Source organism: Strongylocentrotus purpuratus, unplaced genomic scaffold (genome assembly GCF_000002235.5).
Source record: "Strongylocentrotus purpuratus isolate Spur 01 unplaced genomic scaffold, Spur_5.0 spur5_scaffold_6, whole genome shotgun sequence".
NCBI classification, from domain to species: domain Eukaryota; kingdom Metazoa; phylum Echinodermata; class Echinoidea; order Camarodonta; family Strongylocentrotidae; genus Strongylocentrotus; species Strongylocentrotus purpuratus.
Genome location: NW_022145612.1, coordinates 34,706,426 through 34,727,647, shown reverse-complemented (window position 1 = coordinate 34,727,647; position 21,222 = coordinate 34,706,426). Strand labels below are relative to the sequence as shown.

General features: G+C 37.2%; 1 long non-coding RNA gene across 1 annotated transcript; it reads left to right on the top strand.

Moving 5' to 3' along the window:
• Positions 1–1,286: 1,286 nt before the first annotated feature.
• On the top strand, positions 1,287–18,741 carry LOC115919357. Its single transcript, XR_004061809.1, has 2 exons — positions 1,287–1,799; positions 18,589–18,741. It is a non-coding gene; the product is annotated as an uncharacterized LOC115919357 (long non-coding RNA).
• The last annotated feature ends 2,481 nt before the right edge of the window (positions 18,742–21,222 follow it).

Genomic DNA, 21,222 nt, shown 5'->3' with positions numbered 1-21,222 from the left:
CCAACATTAAAAACTCCTCTGCACGGTCATGCATTATAGTTCAAGGCATGGCCGTATAGAGGATGTCTTTATGTTGGGGACCTGGGTGAAATGCAATGAATTATTGATAACTTATTGCATTTCCTTTTTAATTTTTTTTTATTTGTGGGAACTGCCCTACAAACTGTGACTTTTTATCGGACAGAGAAACATTTTTGAAAATTCAGACAATGATTAAGAGTCGGTACAACGAATCGTCTTCTTTCTCTAATAATTAAATGAAACGTCAAAGCTTCCGCGCGTCGATCGCGCGGGAGGGGTGGGGCAACTGAATTTAGACTAGGATTAAGAGTCGAGAACGGTACAACGAAATCGTCTTCTTTCTCTAATAATTTAATGAAACGTGAAAGCTTCCGCGCTTCGTGCAGGATAGTCGAAAATTAATTCAGACAAGAATATCAACCCCAGCTTAGGCTCCGCTGCTGACGTCTCGCCGCTGTCGCTTCGCTCCATCGTTTTTCATATATATATTTCACCCCATGCGATTTTGTGCCCCCCCCCCCCCACCCCGGTAAGAAATTCCTGGATCCGCCACTGTTACCAATGTCTAAAAAATTGTATATTTTTGTTTTTAGATTTTCCTTTGAAGGAGCCCCTTTTCCCCAGAAAGTGCCTTTCTTTGTTGGTGCCCCCTCACTTTGGAAGTCGCTCCGCCGCCTGATCATTAAACACCAAATTGCACCCTAAGAAAATTACGATATTCATAATTTAGGTATACATTTTCATTGAACATTTAAACCCAATTAACCGAATTAAATACCTTTGGAAGGTAAAAAAAAAGTTATTTATATATGTTTTTTTCTTTTAATTTTGCCTTGAAGGGGGGGGGGGGGGGTTGTGGGCAAAAAAAATGGTCCAAGGAGCACTTAATTATTTTTGTTTAGGGGGCGGGGTCTGAAAGCCAGATTTTAATAAAATTCTACCAGTTTAAAATCATTTTGATGTACCAAAACTGATACCTGCATTAGCTGCATACTTCTTTGCTCTGGAAATTAGGCTAAAATAATACTGACTGATCCAAAGGGCGTCTGCTGATCCAATCCTAACCAGACGGAAGTGTTGGCCACTTTGCTTGTGTGTGTGGTAGTATTTTTTTCTTACTAATACATAATACTGACAAAGTCTGGTGCAACTTGTCGGCTTGGCGCAGGCTCTCATGTTGATTTTTAAATTTCGTATGTAATATAGAAGATTGTCGTCATCGTTTAGAGAAAGCTCTGTTTATAGAGGTCTAGCGCCATCTTGAGATAACACTCGTTTTATTGATTCGGCATTAATTTCGTGCATTCCATGTATACGTACTGCATAGAATCCTGTACGTAGCTCGTAAAAACTGTAACTTCACTCACATCACAGCCACTTTATTGTTATTTTACATGCACCGGAACCATCATGAAATGAGGAAAAGAAACAGATTTCGTGGCCAAATCCATTTGATTTGGCCCAAAACTTCACATGTTAGGGTTCAGCCTACTCATGTTTGTTGTCTTGAATTATCAGAGACAGGTCTGACGTGTAGCAAAGATGGAAAATTTCCGCCCATCGACGGATTTCTCAGTGAATGCAAATTATCAAAACTTCGTTTCCAACGCCACTTCTCAAACAACAATGGGCGATCATAATCGGCTTGTGAACGTCAATGCAAGATGTAAACTCACTGGATCTGGAGCACACGTTCCAGCCTCTTTGAATGGAAGTAAAATGGATAAGATGACAGACAATGAGGAATCTGTGACCCAAAGACTAGAAGCTTCTCTGAGGTTTGTAAAATATATTAGGCCTAGGGCCTAACAGTAACAGTTAGGTCTAAACTAAAGTTAGGTCTACTTTTTGATTTTGTTTGTCTCAAATTCGAGTCAAAGTAAAAAATTAGTTAAACTTGTTTTTGAATTCTGATTTCTGATCCTGAGTGAATGACTTTGGAAATTGGAGTGGACGTGGACTTGATGTTGACAAGAAACTAAGTGATCACGCCTCCATTTATGTTCGGGTGATAATGTTTGATGATGTTGATTATTCCCCTTGAGGCTTGAGGCTTGAGGTAGAACTCTAGCCTAACTAACAGTTAGACCTAGATCTAGTCTATATTATGATTAATGCCATGAATTGTTGGATATCTACACTGTAGGCCTAGGCCTAATCGTTATTTCGCACTCCAACACAAAAAGCTCCACAGACATGTCTGAAAAGCTCCACAGACACTGCACTGCCATGTGAGATCAGAGTCAGAGCCGATGCAACCAGAAATTTACCATTTTCCGACTAGGCCCTAGAGCTCTATGATAAACTCGAGCAAGATAAGCAAAAAGTCAATGATAAATTAAAAGGTTGAGCTAAGAGAAAGTATGTGATAACGGGTAGCCTCTGCCGATCACTAGCAACGTAGCGCTTGTCCTCTGAGGGAGGGCGCCCTTTTGGATCTACAAATGCGTGACGTCATACGAATAAGGTCTAGGGCGTATTGCCTACCAATTATTGTATAGATCTAGGACTTAGACTAGACCTTTCATCAACTTCAAGGACCAAGATGTTTTGTTTCTGAACTCGGGACAGTTGATTTAAAAACAGTATTGATTTTAAGAAGCTGCTCACAACATTTCTTCAATCTTTTAAGAAATTATGTTAGACAGTATTTAGATCTATCTAATGTCAATGAAAAATATTTATGATGGTTAGGCCTCGTGCTATTTGACACATCAGGGGCCCGTTCCTAGAAACCGTCATAAGTCTAACTTCTTGACTATCCCATTGAAACGTGTGCTATAGAATTAACACACATTTCAATGGGATAGTCAAGAAGTTAGACTTAGACGGTTTCTAGGAACGGGCCCCAGGGGCTTATGTGTATTCACAAAGATTCTAACTTGAACTTATCTCTAAGTTGGACATAACAATTATGGAAAACCATTGGCATAGATCTATGAAAATATTGTGTAAAAGTGATTTCAAAGGCATCAAATGTTGATTCAAATCATTCATATTCTCTATTATCAAGGATATTTCATTTTCTTGATGTGGAATTTATAAAAAATACTTGAATTTTCACTTTTGAATATATTTTATTATAAGGCTACAAATGGCTCTCCATAATGTTTAAGTCGAACTTAGAGTTATAAAGTTAGACTTAAATGTAGGATCTTTGTGAAACACCCCCCTGTTAAGTAATATCAACCATTGGGAGCTAATTCATTTGCACATGTATGGTGGTGCAACCATAGTTCACGAGTGACCTTGGTTCTTTATCTCAAAAAGTCGGCAAGAAAATCTTACTACCGCCAATGGAACAAGGAACCTAAAATTACCCAGAGACAAATTCTCTATAGAATTGGGTGTGTAATTATGAAAAGATTGGCACATTTAAAGTCTTTTTCGTCCGTTCCAAAAAAAATATGAACTTTATTATACCGACAAGGGTCTGGAAATCTGTATTTTGAGAGCAGATGTCATCAAAATTGTAAGTAAAAAGTGGTTACAACTTACAACAGATTGTATGATATTTTGCCTGCAAAATATTAAATTAGCTGATATTTAGTTGATCGCTTTTTGTGATAAAATAGCTCTAAACCCTCGTGCGTGAATTGAGGTCTATTTTTTCTTTTTTTTTCTTTTTCATGAGTTGACTTGAAGCGCATTCCGCTCCGACATCAAAACTTGAGATCCCAATATCTCTGAAGTTCTTTGATGATAAATTTTCTTGTTGCACCAATTTTGATATCAAAAAGTTTGCTGTCCATTTGGTAATAATTGAACTAAATAAAATTGTAGAATATGAGAAATCATCATGTATCAATTCAAATATCACATTTCCTAATATTTAAAAAAAATCTGGTCGCCCCATCATATAAAATGAATAGGGAAAATAACAAAAAAAATTAAAATACCATCTCACACTTTAAAGATACTATATCTCTTTTGCAGCCAACATTGAATTTTGTAGAAATTTGCAGGAATTATGAATATGTCATGTATGTCCTATCTGTGAAATTTAAACGTCAGCAGTGTCCTAATATTCAAATTATGCAAGGAAACCCGTTTACTTGCTAGACTTCACCGTCATACACTATTGAGTGACTGACTGGCTTTGGTAATAACATACATAAAAATGAGCTGTAAAGGGTACATGAGCATTTGTCTACATGATACATCAATAACCCACTTCTTGTAATGACCAAAATTAAACTGATTGAATCTTTGCGCAGCATAAAACGTACAACCATTTGGTACAATGGCCTGACAAATCAAACTATTAATTACTGGCTCTATAGCTTTTAAGTCGATTTGACAACTAATAGTTGTTATTTTCCCACTTAAAGACATTTTCAAGCCCCCTTTTTTTAGGGAAGTTCTAAATTAGTATTATCTTTCAAATACCATTAGAATTTAACCTTTTCATTTTTTTGGCCTGCAAATGGGACATAGTACCTTTAAAGGTATAGACAAGTTCTGGTCATGCGATTGCACTAGGGCTGTGCACAACAATGTAATGAGGTACCCGAGTACACTCCCAGAGTCCCAAGCTTACAAGCGAATACTCGAGTATTCGGACGCCATGTTTTTTATAATTTTTTTAATTTTAAAATTTTTTTTTTTTTTTTTAAATTTTTGATTTTTTTAATTTTGATTGTTTTTTGCCACCACCATACCACTTGAGCAGTATCCCACGTCGCCGAAAACACATGCAATTTTACTTCGAGTTGTATTTGAAGGCGCCGATTTAATAATAACAGTAAACAATGCTGTTTTAAAAACCAAAGATGGCAGAATAATCCATTTGCCTCTGAGTCCCCTTTTTTCTGAGTGGTGAGTTTGACAGTGCTTGAGTTGGGAAACATTTTTCCAGACGGTACCATGCCAGCGGCCGCCGCTCTCCCTGGCACGGGTAAGCGTCGGCCTGGACAGTGCCAGGTGACCGGGACTTTTTTTTTGCGGCCGAATATTCGGGTACGAGAAATCGTACTTGAGTAGTTGTCAGCAGTGCGGGTACTCGAGCATTCGACTACTCTTCGCTGCCCTAGATTGCACTGTGAAAGAAACGTTGTGGAATCGATCAGAAAAGGTTGATCATCCAGCATATAAGTATTGGTGTGTTCTGAAAGGTTCTGGAATCATCAAAATGATAAGAAACTTGGCACGGTCTTGGTAAAGTTACAAGCACTGTACAGAGAATACCTGCCAACTACTACGATTTTGGCGTAATTATCACGATTTTATGTTTTAAATTACGCCTTAAGATTTTTTTGTCACAAATTATGATATTTTTTTTTCTTTTTCCCCTTTCACCTGGCACTATCAAGGCCAGCGCTTACCCGTGCCCGGGAGAATTAGGGCGCGTTCATGCATGATTTTGACGGCCAGAATCAGGCATCTGTTACGCGTTTAGTTTAAAACACGATTGCGTTCATGCTCACTTTTGTAGAATCACCGAAAAACGGCGATCACGATCGCCGATCGTAAACTCACAAAAAGATGCGTTTACAATTTGTAAACGCGTTTAAATGGGGTCAATGCACTGACCTCTAGTGGGTCTACGTAGCATGCGCACACAGGTTTGCGAATCTAGCTGAAGGCCACCCAAGGAGAATTGCCTGGAGAAGTGAGCATGAACAGTGCACCGTGGAACTGCGTTTACGATGAGCGTTTACGATGAGCGTTACAAATCGCTCATTCTGCCTTCAAAATCAAGCATGAACGCGCCCTTAGTCTCTCATCTTTGGTTTTGAAAACAGCATTGTTTACTATTATTATTATTAAATCAGCGCCTTAAATTCCAACTCAAGGAAATGTCGGTGATGGACCTGGTATACTTCTACCGTAGTATGGTAGTGGCAAAAAACAAACAAACATGGCGTCAGAGTAATCAAGTATTTGCCTGTAAGCCTGGGAATGTACCCAAGTACCTCATTACACGCTTACACACACTAAGCTTTTAGTCCTTGTTTTTTGTTTTTGTTTTGTTGGGTAAGGGGTTGCAAAAGTGTTGAAAAATGAGTTTAAAGTGAAGGAAAAAGGCATTCCTCCCTACCGTGGGGGGGGGGGGGCAGCCCTCTCCCACACCCACTCCTCACAGTCCTCGTAAAAAATGTTTACTATTTTAAGTCTTCAAAGGTTGGCTGGTATGTAGACGCAACACATGCACGATATTTATCCGGTCTGGATAGATAAAATAATTTACCAAATATATCAATTAGTAGTCGGCAAAGCATACTTTCAAATGATTGGTAATAAGAGCTTCCGTTTCATTTTTTGAGAGGGGGGCGCCCTCTATTAGTGCATGTCTTCTTCTATGTCCGTAAAAGCGCATAAACTACTAAGTGGGAAAATTAGTTGAGGGAGAGACGACTGGTGACTTCTCAAAGGGCCCAGTCGCACGCTTGGGACAGGTTAAACCAGAGGCCTCCCTTTTTGTTGAGTGTCCTAAATTGTTTTTAGTTCTTTTTACTCCTTGTTCAAACTACTTTCTTTCTCTGTACAAAAAAATGATTCCACGTGTTGACTGACACAAAGAGAGTGTCCCATCATGTTGAGGTGGGAGAAAACAGGTGTGGAGTCTGGTCTTATTTTTCAATGTTGGTTCATTCGTCCTTTCAGTGTCAGTTGAGTCTGACTGACGTTTCTGCTCACACCTGATGCCATAGAAGAGGTTTCTTTTCTTTGGTGGACTGATCTTTGGCATGGACGAGGAACTGTCACCTTGTCGATGCGCTTTGTGAGACGTTCATATTCCAAACGGGATGAAAACATGGCTGATTCTCTCTGAAAAACCAGCGGCCACTCATTTTGCTTCCGCTGGCCACCGAAAATGCCCACACAACGACCACCAGGGCAAGCCGTAGAGCGAACAACAGCAGCCGTGTAGCGACCAGCCACAGCAGCGTATGAGCAATGTCACTCACACAGTCAGGCGATCGTAGGCACAGCGGCTAACTATAAATCTAGATCTAACATTCAACCCTAAGCTTTTATTTAAACTTCAATCAGAACATTTAATTACCGACGGGATATTGTTTCTTACACATTTCATTATGGGCTATGCCTATTGAAAACATAACAATACAGAGTCATTGTCATGAACTTTGCAATGGATGACTCGCTTGTTCGTCGCGTCATGCACAGGCACCACTGGCCTACACATGTATCTAGCTTGCAACAGGCATGATGAGTGGGCGCGGCTTATCTGTCAATCAAATTTTCAGGCTCGTTCCTATTATTTCTTTTAAATAATTTGCGATTTTTTTTTTGCGATTTTTTTTTTTTAAATGCCGGACAATTTCAAAGAGAGAAAATTATGTTTAATCATTTCATATTTTTATTTTGACTAAAAACTGTTCCACTCCTTATTTATTTAATTTGTAAACACCTAAAAATAAACTTGCGTATGTTAGATTTATCGATCGGCTCTCCGCCTCGTTTTCTTCCAACTGAACTCTTATAAAGCCACGGAGGATTGTTTGCGAAATGGCGGAGGCCTTGCGAGTCGATCAATTATTCAAAATCAAAATAGCCACCAACGCCTACCTGTCAACAACGGCCACTGTTTGTGTTTCCCTTGGATGGTCGCTATGGACAGGTTTAACTACATGTAGTTAGAAAGTGACTTACATGTATTCTGCCATTTAAAGCAGCACCAATGCTGAAATGAATACATGTACAACAGTGTAAATATTTTACACCAACCATTATAAGGCCATGTACAAAAAAATATACATGTTTAGTGTCCCCTCCCGCTTCCTTTTTGGGGGCCGCCTCCTATTTTTTTTTTTTTTTTTTTTTGAAAAATTTTTTTTTAAAGAAAAAAAACATGAAAAACACTGCTAAAATGCATCTATTTCTGATTAAAAAAAAAAAAAAAAAAATTGTCGGCGGCCATCTTGAAAAATAGCCCGACTGACAGGGAAAATGTACCGAGCGGCCATTTGAGTGGCCATTTTGAAAGAAAAAAAAAAAAAAAGGGCCTCCTCCTTCCTATTTTTCCAAAAAACAGGACGCTAAACATGTCGTTTTTTTTATTTGGCCTAATAACAGCTTAATACACTGTAGCATGTTTCTATAATAGATGTGAGTGAAATATAGTACTTAGCTGCAGTGCCAGTTGGCTGTTTAACTTAAAACAAATGTTGTTTTATTCTATTTATTGAGTGCTCTGCCACTTTATGTTGGTTAGTTCAGTTTGGTTTGGCAGGCTTTGGTTTTTCCTATTGAACCATTGTATGGTTCTGTTTGGATAGTTATAACATGCGAAGTGAAAGGATAGCATGTTGCTACATGTACATCTACATGTACCTGGTAAATGAGAAGTCAGAGCCAAGGAGTTCATTATTTAATACATTGTGCCTTTTTGAAGAATTTTTTATCTTTTTCGATTTTGACACGAATTATGGCTCGGAGAAATGTGGAGTGAACTGTAGAAATGATGTAGAAATCTACATGTACAGTAGGTCCAGTGATGTTCAATTTGCAAATCATATACACAGGTTGTTTTACCTGTAACGGGCTGTAAGTATAGAATGAAACTGATGGATTTGTCATGTACATGTAGGCCTGTAGGCATACTGGTTAATTTGTTTCAATTCTCTTAAGCTTGGGGGCCATTGCATAAAACTTAGCATTGATGTTAACTTTGCCATTAATGGTAACTTCCATGGAAACCTTGATTGGCTGTGGAGTGATGTTAGTGATGTTGCCATAGTAGTTCATTTTTTTATTGCAAAGTTACCAGTGGTAAGTTTTATGCAAGGGGCATTGTTGTAAATGTGTTAATTCGTTGCTGACTTGCTGATACTATTCTGTAACCCTTTCAAAGGCAGAGTTTGCCGATAAATTACCATCATGTATAACAGAGCTGCCAACTAGTACGGATTTCCTGTAATTGGTATGATTTTTGTTTTGTTTTTTTGCGCCCAGGGATCTATCATAGCGATTGCTGTGCAGTATGGTGGCCATCCGAAACTCGCTGCATGAGAAAGATTGAAAATTATCAAGTATTCTCTTAATAGAAGACAATTTTTCATCGAAAACTTATGTGTTGTGATGACCTGAAAATCAATATTTAGCAACTTTGTGGGAGTAAAATCACCAAAAATTTCAGATAATCATGCGCACATGCATCCGCCTGCCATTCTTTTTAGATCATGGCACCGCATAGGAAATTACTGATTTTGAGCCTTATGATTATTGAATATCTGTTCTGGAGGTTGGCAGCTCTGGTATTATAACTTCACATTGGCATAATATTTATATCTACATGTAGATATTTTGCCAGACCCTGGAAACCGTGATATAGATTTTAAACCTTCCACGTGTTGATTGACTCAAAGTGACTGTACACACCCACTCTTCCACTAAAGGCCTGTTCAGGCTAGAAGAAATTTATATCAAGAAACATAGTATTATAAAGAATCGTTGTATAAAAAAAAGGGGCATACAGACTGAAAAATATTGTCTAAAGAAATGTATAATGGCCTGCATGTTCAGACTAGTCGAAATTCTTAAAACTTGGAAAAGAAGTATTTCATATAGTGAAAGGAGCATACACACTACAAAAAAAACACAGTATTTATAAAGAAACTAATTTTGAAGAGGTCAATTGACATATCAGCATGCCACAGAGCTGCCAACCTGTCGTGCTATCAAAATGCATATCATTCAACTTGAAAAAACATTTTTTGCTTGTTTTTAAATTTTAATCCCTGTAAAATACTATTGCAACTGAGTTTCTTTCCTCCAAAGAGTGGCAGAATGGTAATCAGGAAACTTTGGGGTCATTCCCGAAAGTTTGGGAGCCGTTATTGAAGAGGGGGCCGGTTATACGTACATGTAAATGGCAGTGACAGTAGGTATCACAGTGAAATTTTAAAAGTTTCTAAATTTCACTTTCCCTGCCCATTTCCTTTTTGAGCACATGAAAAGAAGAATTTTGATACCTCACAGGGAATAATTTTCCTGGTATCGCATCGCAATTTGCTATGCATTTTTGCATGACTGCTATACAAAATATTGTTTGTGTAGCAGTTTTCTTCCATAGAAATGTACAGAATTTCATTTGAAATATTTATCCATCAGCTGAAATTGCTAATCAAAATATTTGAGGAAAATTATTCCCTGCCTCATTTGTCAAATTTGAATAAGTACTTTCGAAAATACGGCCACTTACATAAGAGACGAAATGGTCAAATTTTGCGTAATTAGGCTATAACTGACAATTAGCCATTTTCAAGGTGATATAATTCTGTAATTAACTGATGAATCACCTTTCTTTTCAAGAAATCTGTTCTCTGTATCGATTTCTACATGGCTATTTTTTTCAGGTTCTTTTGACAAATATTTTTTTTTGTGGAATTTTTCAAATAATTATATGAAGCCCATTTTGATGCGTGTGACAATTGGCTATTTTTGCGTCGCCGGAACAAGTTTTCATGGGTTTTGAAACATGGCTAGATTTAAGAGTGTCTATCAAGAGCGGCTGAATTTCGGCATATTTGGGGTATATATATAGATTAATTATTTCTGTAAGTTTGGACCATCAAATCCATTTAAATTAATTTTAAAATTGCTCCAAACTCTTCAAGAAGTCCAGGTAGACAAAGGAACATCCCTTCACTGCTATCGTGTAAAAATGTGTAGAACAGGTGTCACATGCATATTCACCTGTTCTACACATTTTTACATGATAGCAGTGAAGGGATGTTCCTTTGTCTAACACAAAACTTTGATATGACACTCCGGTCATGATTTATCCATGGTAGTATGGCAGCATGAACTACAAAGCCAGAGTGAATGTGCTAGTATGCGCGTTTGCCATACTCCATTAGACCAAATAACAAAAATTAAGTATTTCTTGTCCCTGCTCGCCTCCTTTTGGGCCGCCACCTTCTTTAAAAAAAAAAACTATTTACCATTCAGAAATTAAAAAATAAAAATTGAAAAAAGCCTGTGATAAACATTTTTTTTAAATAGCTTCTTAAGTGATACAAATCATTTGTTTTGTCATACATTGCATCAGTATATTCGCATAGCACAATATTTGTGAATAAATAGGCTTGGCCAGCTATACCTTAAATCTCTGTGTATAAGACGCACCTGCGTGTAAGACGCACCTGCGTGTAAGACGCACCCCTATTTTATTATTTTTTTGGGGGGGGGGGGGAATTTGCCGACTCCGTAGGCAGCAAGCCAAGCCCGTGTTCAAAAACCCATGCGGGGAAGAATCTTTACTCTACTGTGAGGTGCAGTTGAAGGTGCGGATTTGTGGTAGTAAACTTGTCACAAATAACAGTAACAATGTCGTTTTTAAAACTAAAGATGACAGACAAATTTTCCTCTAAATTCAAACAGAAATCTGGCCATACAGGTAGTATTGTTCTAGTTTCCAAGTGGCGAGTCAACACACCGAGCTGGGAGACATTGCCAGGCACAGTGCAGGTTGAGGGGCATAAATCAATACTTTTTTTGGTTTTGTTTGTACCTGTGTATAAGACACACCCCCGACTGTTGATATTTTTTTTTCGGCGGGGAAAAAAGTGTGTCTTATACATAGAGATTAACAGTAATTAGCATGGCTGCCATCTTTGAAAAATTGTAATTAGCAATGCCCTGCGGCCCCCTGCCTCCTTCCTTTTTTAAAAAGTCTGGACGAGAAACACATTATTTTTGTTATTTGGCCTTATTATTTATTAATATTTTTATTGGGAGTTGCCTGTGACAAGGAGGGGGAAAAAAGAAATAATATTAATAACCTTCAGGTTTTTCATCCCGGAATGATCGAGATGTCATGTGCAGGCCCTGAATCAATTGTTTCAACCTCTGACCCCACCCCTAATCTCTATATTTAACGGTCATCGAAGCACCAACGTTGCCAAGCTCACTTTATCACCGAAAATTTCCCCCTCTCATATCGGGAGCTCAAACTATGAGAAATGATGTAAAATGGTCATATCGAAGAACGTATGAAATTTTTTATTAAATGATGATCTATTTCTCATTTTATCAAACATTTCATGTTCAGTTTTTTCCAAAAAACTACTCTCAGATTATTTCCAGATGCTAAACATGAATTTTAAACAAAAATGGCCTTAACAACTGAGCCAATCGCATCTTCTTGACCATCCCTCAGCTCTTTGATCGCTGCACGTTTTTGAATCCTCAGCATCATCCATGATGATGATAACACAAGACCCCATGTCCAGAATTGCCTAGTTTTTTCAGTAAAAGCAAATGCAAGCCGTCGCTGGAAAGGATTTGGTTCAAGATCTAATATACGTCTGCTACATGTGATCACAGATAGCTTTCAGCCGAGCAATCTTCAGTGTTTACTATATCCTCCATCATAAGACAACTGGAAGGTAATTGAAATAGATGTTTGTATTTATTTTAGATTCCTACATAATACATGCAGATACTTCAAAGTGAAAGTGTACTACTATGGTAAGGTTTAATAGATCCTGTATTTTTTTTCTTCATTTCTACTAACATAATTGTGTGCTCTCACATGATTGTTTCATAGGTTATTTTCCCTTCAAAGAGATTAAGATTTGATTATAGGTCCTCGGTCAGAATAGTACGAGCGCAGTAGCCTCCGATAATATCTGGGCTGTGTATCCTATGTAGCGGTTGTCCCCAACAATGAAAAAGAATCAACGGCTTTGCTTCTTATAGTGGTTTTTAAAAAAAGAGACATATTTATTGTCTTCATATGGAATACGGAGTAATATGAGCAGGTTGGTATTTTGTAAGCGAACGAGAGTGATAAAGTCATTCATGAATATAAATATGTAAAGATATAAAGAAAGTATTTTGACAGTCATGAAACACATATATATAGTATCATAGGGGTTTAATTGTTCTGGAATTCCAAATAAATGGAAGTTTTCATTGCAATCATGGTTGTAGCACGAGCTGTTTCTATATTTACTCCATGAGGATTCAAATGTCATTGCATAACACCTGCAGTTGATGCGGGATGGGGTTGCATCCTCTCTTTCCCCGGAAATTGAATTATTACCAATATTAGGGCAGGGAGCTGCCTGAATATGTATTTTTTGATATCTTATCTCTTACATGTACTTGTATATTTTGGTGATAAATAACACTTTCAAACCACACATATGCTCAAATTTGTGCTCGCTAGCTTTGCTCGCTTGCCAAATTCTGAAACCGAAAAATTGATATTCGGGCAAGAAGCTTCAGCCCCCCCCCCCCTCTCCCCTGTTGAAAATGTCAACAATTTTGGTTGGATGCATAACTTAAAAATTGTATGTGCTCTACATAGGCCACATTTCTCAAGGGATTTCGTACAAATTTTGAATGAAGGTGTAAAATTGTATTTGAGACAATCAAAGGGCTGTAATTTCCAGAATGATTAGTATAGACCTACATTTGTGAAGAAAGAAAGATAATGATGACCCCATGCATGTATTAAATTGGCTTATTTGCTTGAATGAATGATGATTTATTGTTTTTGAATTAGGTTTTTGGTTCTCCAATTTTTAAAACATTTTAAGAAATCAAAGATGTTCTATTAAAATGTGCATGCATACATTGTACGTGTACTATAGTTGAGGTCATGAGGTTATTTTGAGAAATATAGTTTCCAGTTTTTCAGATTCCCATTTCGTCCACCATCCATATTAAAGGTCTAATAATCATTTGATGATGAATTATTATCAGACGGTATGGATAGTAGATAAATTAGACATGGACAAACTGGGAATTAGACCAGACTGGCAATTAGACCAAATGAGTGATTAACCAAATGGGTCGTAGATTTATTGGAGATTAGACTAAATGGAGATTAGACCAAATGACTATTAGTCTAATTGGTCATTAGACCAAATGATAAGTATATATTTAATGATTTTGAGACCATGTGGATAGTAGACAGGCTTTGTGTAGACCATGTGGGAATAGACTGTTTGGTTAGTAGACATACTGGTTGTAGACCATTGTAGACCAAACAGAAATTCACCATTTAAAACTCACCGACCCTGCATGAAACTAGTGGACACTACATAAAATTAGCATACATGACCCACATGTTGATATTTAGCTGTACAAGAAATGATTGTTTACTGCCTTTAAGGATCAGGAAGTAGCACTATTCACAGGAAATGTTTTGGTAAGAGCAGAGAAGCACACATAATGTATTTATTGAAATATTTCAAAGTTAAGCAAGATATGATTGATCAATACCAAACAGATAACATGTCACAGTTCGCCATCACTGGTTTGTTAATTTTCTACAATTTAGTGTTGAAGACTCTTCAGATGGAAACAGAGTGATGTTGTATGTGATCATCATTGACATATATGTAAATCTACAAAAATTGATTTCTTGGAAACCATGAATTTTAAAAGGAGGGTCAATATATCAAGCCACTTGTGCTACAAATCTCACATCTCCCTAGTGTTAGGCAGCTTCTTAGCTTGAGTTAGGGTGTGTATACTGTGTGTATGTGTGTTGAAAGCTCTTTGTTTTGATGTGATTGTGTAGCATGCATGCATTGCTCAGCTCACGTTCATGTGTGCTAGCTCATATGAATGGCGGCGACCTAAAATTACATTGTATATACGACAGTGCTCTGTGTACATGCTGTTGTGTATTAAAGCGAGTAGGCGCAAGTATGCCTCTTCAGTGTTTGGTTTATGGCAGGGAGAATCTACAATTTTTTTCCTCTTCATGAGAAGGCCATTATTACTGCATTTTCCTCACTAAATTAATGACTTATTCTTCAAAAAATGCCTCAGGCTCATGTCATAGATGGAGGATTATGTACTCATATTCAGGAAACATCTACATGTAGGCCTATAACCCTGTAGTATACAACGTATATCATTGCAACTAAGACATGAGAAATTTTCCAAATGTAAACATTCTGGTTATTCTGTGAAAACTGTATTTCTATGGTCTGAATGTACAAAGAAAATTATATGTATCGAGCCACTAGTAAATCAGATTGTCATACTTGTTTCTTTAACTTCCAGGGGAAGTCCACCCTGATATTGTTAGTTTTCATAGAAGCAGAAAAATGAGTGACGTATAGGGTGGGATGTCCCCTCCCTAAAAAATATTTTCTATTTTTGCTCTAAAGAAAATTTCCAATCATACATGCACCTTAATTATAATTATTGGACATATGATTTATACAATTGTACAGATCTATTCCGTGTCATAATGAAAGTTTACACAATTTTATGTACAGAGCAAGTTTGAGAGGACCTCTCAAGAAATGTTGCAGTATTGCCAATTCATTACTTTCCTATTTTTTATTTTGATATTACTCAAAGTGTCACTATTATGTTTCTTCAGTATCTCTGCTCTTATTAAAACCAGCTAATTATCTGGATGGACTTCCCTAATGCAATGAAGGAGAATAGATAACTGGAGTGAAATATTATTTCCCATCCTTTCATCCATACACTTCAGGGCTGGAAAATGCTCATTGTCTAGTGCCAGGTGTTCTCAATCAAAAGTTTGCAAGATTTTCTCTTCACTACATGTGACAAGTTGAGAAATAGATTCATGTTGTAGATCATGTTACAATGGAGTTATTTTTAATTATAAACCTTTTCAATATTTTATGATTTTGCAAATCAGTAAAATGAAAAATATTGGCTTAGTTATGATCAGGGATATGTGAGTTTAAAACTCACCTATCCCTGGTTATGATCATAATTTTTTTTTTTACATTTTTGAAAAAGGTCAAAATGTTTGTGGAAGCAAATTTATTGACAGAATTATTTAGACATTGCCCTTTGCAGTTGCATGGTCATTTTGTTTTCTTTCATTTAAATGTAAAGAAATGTAAATCAAAAACAGTTTGAATAAGAAAGTTATAAATTTTTAATGACTTGAAAAACTTTGAAAATCACAAGACAAATTGGCAACTCACTCATGAATCTGTGACGTCATTGCCTCACTATCCACTAATTGTTTTCTTTATATTGATAATATAAATTTTCCATTTTCCCCTAAAAATCTTTTTTCCTCACACCAGCATCCAAGTTATAACGCATTTTTGTGTGTAGATGCACTAATATAGAGTAATTTTTTCAGTTAAATCAAGAAAAACCTGAATTTTGATAAGCAACTGTAGTGTACATGTATTTATATACAAATTAATGATTATGAATACAATATTCAGAAAATAGTATCAATTCTTCAAAGTTCATAACAGATTTTGTGAAATGTCATGCACACAATATGATACAAATCATATAATCTGGGCAAAGGCATGGAGAAATAATAATATAATAAAAATAATATTCCGCTTTTATAAGCGCATTACAGATGTACTATAACCCGGTCATTAGATTCAATACTTGCTGGCACACACTGTGTGCACAATCTCCACTCCCTTGACGCTCAAAAACTGTTTGACCAACAATGACGGTCGCATCCTACCGGAATTTGCTTACGAGTACTGTATATATTCGCTTAGCAAGGCTCCATGGATAGTATTATAATGTAATCTCCATGAATCATTTCTCTCTGCCAATCATCTGTGTTTACATGTACTATGGATACACTAACCAAACAATCAGTATCACTTTTGATCCAGGATGTAAAGAATATTTTCATTGATATTCAAAAGTTAACACTCTACAGTCTACATACAAATGTACATTTGATACCTGTATATTATATCAGGAATTTTCAGGTGTATTATGACCAGGATATTAGAAGCAAATAGCATGACTAAGTACTGTTAACTGTAACCGATAATCGGATCAGGGCCGATCGTAGGCCGATCAGGTGAAATGGGATATTAAATTCTGATCGCCGATCAATGAAAATGATTTTTTTTTGGGGGGGGGGGGAATGCAGAAAATTGTCAAGATTTGGGCTATCAAATACTATAAAGTAATGCAAAGCTGGGATTATTTGCATTTGGAGTTGTTGTAGACTACATGTTTGTTGATATTAAGTGTTTTTTCATGATTTTGAATTTAAAGGGAAAGTCCACCCCAAAAATAAGTTGTTTCGATAGAGGCAGAATAATAAGAAAATCAGGTGAGTGAAAGTTTGAGCAAATTCTGAATGAAAATAAGAAAGTTATGAATTATTGAAGTTGTGATCAATCAAATACAAATTGGCAACTCTGTGACTTATTATACGAGCTCTCCTTCATTTGCTTTGTGCATAATATTCCATAAAATCTTGTTTTTCTTGTTATTGATGACGGAATATATTTTGTTCCTTGCAGGGGTAGTATAGAAACATATTTGCAATTATTATATTTAGGGTGCATGTATGGTTGAAATTTTTCTTGAGGGAAATGAAAATTTTAGATTTTTTAGTACTGAGCAAATGGAAGTTGAGCTCGCATGATACGTCATAGAGTTGCCAATTTGTTTGATTGATCACAACTTAAAAAATCCTAACTTCCTTATTTTTAATCGGAATTTGCTCAAACTTTCACTGACTTGTTTCTCTCATTTTTCTACTCCTATTAAAACTAACTTAATTTCAGGGTGGACTTCCCCTTTAATAATATTAGTCTAAGGAGAGAAAAAGGTAAATCATTCAGGCCGCCATTTTGGATTATAATGTAGGCACACATTTTTTTCATTGTCATAATAAGTAATATTAGGTTTTTTTTTTTTTTTTTTTTTTTGGGGGGGGGGGGGCTATATGGTATGGTTTGGTAGGAGGAGTATGTTGTATGTAACTTGTATGTTGGAGTATGTATGTATGATGTAGGCATGTATACATATTTATGACTCTCCTAAAATTCATGTGAAGTGAAGTTCATACTTTTGTGTGTATCTTGTACTGTGCGGTGTGTTGAAGAGATAGTGTTTTTGATTCTGCATTAAAATTGTTATTGTGTAATTACTGTACTGTAGATTTTGTGATTTATCAGGCATTGAACATATTAAATTTTGTCAAAATATATGTATGAAGAGATGAATTGGAGGATAGGCCTACCGGTATGTACATCTCACCATATCATCTAGGCCTAATAACTTTATTTAAGGCCCAATCCAACCTTCATGGCAAATTGCTTTAAATGAAGGAAACAAAATCACATAAGACAGATCTATATGATTTTTAAAAGTTGAACTAACTATACATAAATGGGATATACAGGCTTGCGGGTGCACCATATGAGAGAGAAGGAGGATTGAGGAGTCCTGAAAAGGACTGTTTGTATATTCTTGAAAAAGACTGTTGGTTATCTTTCTTAGCTTGTAGTTCTAAGGAGAACTATAGCGCTTGGAGAGGATGAGTAGCGGGAGTAGCTCAACGTTTCGAACAGGTTGACTATCCTATTTTCAGGACTAACAAACCCTCAAGAAAGATTACCGAGAGTCCTTTTCAGGACTCCTCAATCCTCCCTCTCTCTCTCACATGGTGCACCCGCAATTAAGCCTACTGTATATCCACATCACCATGCAAGCTGACACTTACAAGCTGCATAAAAGGGAATGTTATACTATTTAGGCCAAATTGTAATGTCACTGATTCATAGAGTCGAAACAACTTTCTTATTTCATAATTTATATTTTTTGTGGATGCTGATGATAATCGTCTTTTTTTCCTTCTGTTTACAGCCCAGATTCAAAGCAAAAGATAGAGAGCTTATTGGTAAGTGAAATATACCTTTAGTTTGCTTACACTGTACTTGTCTAACACTTTGTTTACCTACCTGGATTAGACCACCTCGAGTATTAACTCACCTCGAGTATTAACCTCCATGGCAAAAAGAAAATATTTTAAAGGGAAAAGAACGACTCCTATGCATACTCTGATCTCTATGTTAAATGCCCAAAGGTTTTAATTCTCACTACCGGTACACCAATTAACATTTTCAATATATCATTTTATTTTATTGTGAAGGTCTTTGTGGGGCAGTTTAACACATGAATGAGGCCCTATTTTGTTAACAATTTTTATTAAACAAGGCTTTTACATGCAATGCTTACCAGTACATACTAAGGCTGCGACAAGTGCTTTGATAGTCATGTACTCGTAGTTGACAACTACACAAGTATGATTTCTCATACACGTATATACGGCCGCCTTGTTTTTGTTTTTTGTTCTTCTGAGTGTCGATTTATGCCCCTCCACCTAGCACACTGTGCAGGTCGACGCGCACCCGCCTGCCTGGAAGAGCACCGGCATGGTGCCGTGAGTAAAAATGTTGCCAAGTTCAATCATACACGGGGTGTCAATGTCAACTCACCACTCAGAAACTATGACCAAACTAGCTGCCAATGTCCAGATTTTTGTTTGGAATCATAAGAAAATTTGTCTGTCATCTTTAGTTATAAAAACAATTTTGTTTCTATTATTTGTGACAAGTTCAAAAGCACAAATCGGCGCTTTCAACTGCACCTCAAAGTAAAAATTGTGTGGGTTTTTGGAAAATGGACCAGGGGTGCTTCCTACAACATCGGCAAAAAAAAGAAGAGAAAAAATCTGAGCAGCGCCATCTCTTTAAACTGTTGGCGTAAATATGATTTATCGTGGAGTTACAAGTATTCTCTTAATAGAAGCCATTTTTTCATGGAAATCTGATGATGTGAGTAAAATCACCAAAAGAATGGCTAGGTATTTATATACAACAATTTTTGTTCCCTGCCATGTCAACAACAAAAAAACGACTGAATAAACATATTTCGTACCAATTTGGTCGCTAGCAGTTCAGTACTGATGGACGCCTTTCATAAATTCTTATTTGCATCATGCATAATATGGGTATGATACGGTACTTTGTATGAAGCACGCGTTAGCAGTGTACATGTGGTGTTGACATCATATCGGTACGCGCGCACAGCCATGCATGCATTATATTGCCAGTACTTGGATCGTGTGTGCGGGCTCGTAGGGCGATGCATCATTGAGCTGCAAACCTGTGTCCATTGTGGCTGGAGGCCGGGCGATTATTAGCCTTTTGACAAGGCCTCGTGACTCTGGCTAAGCGGCTGAGATGAGTCTAGATACCCAGGGTGAACGCGCGACCGCCACGAGAGCCTTTTGCAATGTAGATATATTACTGCTCCGCATGAATTATTCATAGCATTGGATTTATTGACCAATTAGAACGGATCCCCCAGTCTTAGCCCGAACGTCAGTGTGTGTGTGTGTGTGTGAACTATGAACGTCAGTAGTTAACTTAGTAGGTCCGTGTTTGTACTATACATACAGTTTACTCCGTGTGTGTGTGTGTGTGTGTGGATGGATACTATATGCTGACGTAATGCGAGGATATGTTTGGTGATTGGACGCTACTTCTCTTCTTCTGGGATACTCCTCAACGTTCTACTATTTCGGTAGAGTATTCCAGTCGGAAACAAAGGTTAACATAAGAAATCAAAACCAGATTACCAAAGGCTAACTGGCTGTGATTCTCGCTCTGTCGTTCACTTGGGCTTTCGCGATTAGTCTCTTTTAGTCGCTCGTTGCTATCAGACAGGTGGCCTTGTTCAAGGCTAGGCTAGGCGGTTATCAGTGCATGGGCAATCAGAATCAGAAGTGACATATCGTGGCGACTCTTCCTACCTTTCAAGAACAGTTTTCAGGATTTTAGGGGGCTATTTTATACACAAGGGCGAAGTAGCCTGTCGCTCCTATGTATTTCCGACCCTGACACATATGCCAATTCGCCTACTTAAGACCCTCAAATTGTACAAATTTTCTCTCTTTTGGTGAATCTTTCATATATATGGCTCCTAGGGGTATGTAGGAAGTTATAGGCCCATTTAGATCACCAATCGATGTCCAATCGGTTTAGTTCTCCCGTAAACAAATGCAATATTCTTACTTTGTGTACAAGCTAACAATTGCAATGATACCAAATTCAGTCGAATTTCAAAATCAAAGAACCTTCACTCAACTCCAAACTCTACCAATAACTCATCTTAGTTTACCTCGGCAAACCCTGTGTTGATTGCTTGCATGCTCAACCAGTGCAGCTAGCCCCCACGTCATCGTAAAGCAATATTGGCTGCATATGGCTATGTGTCCCCATACAACCAAAACTGACATCATATCTCAAACACTCTCAAAATGACTGAAAGTACGCCACAGCAAGCAACAATAATTCAAGAAAATATTCTTCTATAAGTCCTAGAGGCATTAACAATGTGAATATGTTTGCAGAGCTACGTTTTGAGGTTCTTAACAAATGATTGATATATCTGAACGTTTGAATTTCCCCATGCATACCCATGCTTAGGTAGTTT